The following is a 966-nucleotide window of genomic DNA, read 5'->3' as shown; positions in this document are numbered from 1 at the left end:
TCCTGCTTTTAAAAAAAATCTATGTCCTAGTTTAAGACTTTGTTCATAAAAGCTATTTATGAAGTCTTGTTGTTGTAGAGAAAGAAGATTATGAGGAAGCGAACACTGAGAAACTAAAACAGCCCTAAAAGGCAACCTTTTTCTTCTCCAGCTCCCAAGCTCTGCATCTCATGTATCTGTAGTTTTCAGATATATCCTTATTGTAATCTTTAGTCATAAGTTTTAAATTTTAAGGGTTTAACATAACCCTTAGAGGACGCAAATTCTAAAGAGGGGAAACCCGGCTTCTTTTACATGCTTGATCTCATGGGAACAGGGCACAAACTTGTGTCTGCTCTTGCTCACGTGCACTGCCACATCACTGCTTTTGCACAAAGAAGTTTATGCAGGTGACATGCAGCAGATGAACGGATAAAAGAGCTTTCCCACCATTTATTTTCCTTATTGAAGTAATCTTCTCTATCGGGTTACAAGAAAGTACTCATGAATTACATCAAGCGTAAGATGAGTAAAATAAGTACCATATAATATCTGTCCTCCAGTAGGGTGAATTGGAGACATCACAGCCCTGGCTGTGGCAGAGGCACATGCCATACAGTCTTTGAAAGTCAACTTTTTGCTAGTTAGAAGAAATTCTCTAGAACGAGAAAATGGAGTAAGGAATATTTATTGATAGATTTTCTTCCTGAAACATTCCAGGGAATCATTCTCAGTTCACAAGGAAGGAACTGTGGCATTATTTTCCTGCTTTACTCTCTTTCAAGCCCAGAAAATTCTCCAAAGGCGAACTCCCATTTCTGTCTTGTGTCACTGTGAACATCTGCAGCTCAGCAATATGCAGTCCAGCTGCGCAGCTTCTGTCCAGTGGGAACGTCAAGGACATACACGGATGCGACACGAGTTTGCCCCTGAGAACTACGGAAGATTGCAGCAGACAGCGTGTAAAGCAAAGATGTAACTTTTTCC

The 966-nt window shown here is 40.4% G+C and overlaps 1 protein-coding gene across 1 annotated transcript in view; it reads right to left on the bottom strand.

The window, feature by feature from the left end:
- Positions 1-966, bottom strand: part of KIAA1211 (KIAA1211 ortholog) — a 23,086-nt gene that overhangs the window by 15,229 nt on the left and 6,891 nt on the right. The gene's annotated exons all lie outside the window — the stretch shown is intronic.

This window comes from Mesitornis unicolor, unplaced genomic scaffold (assembly GCF_000695765.1).
Source record: "Mesitornis unicolor isolate BGI_N332 unplaced genomic scaffold, ASM69576v1 scaffold21641, whole genome shotgun sequence".
In the NCBI taxonomy this organism is placed as follows: Eukaryota; Metazoa; Chordata; class Aves; order Mesitornithiformes; family Mesitornithidae; genus Mesitornis; species Mesitornis unicolor.
Note: the sequence above shows the minus strand (reverse complement) of the source record. Positions and strands in the feature narration are given on the sequence as shown.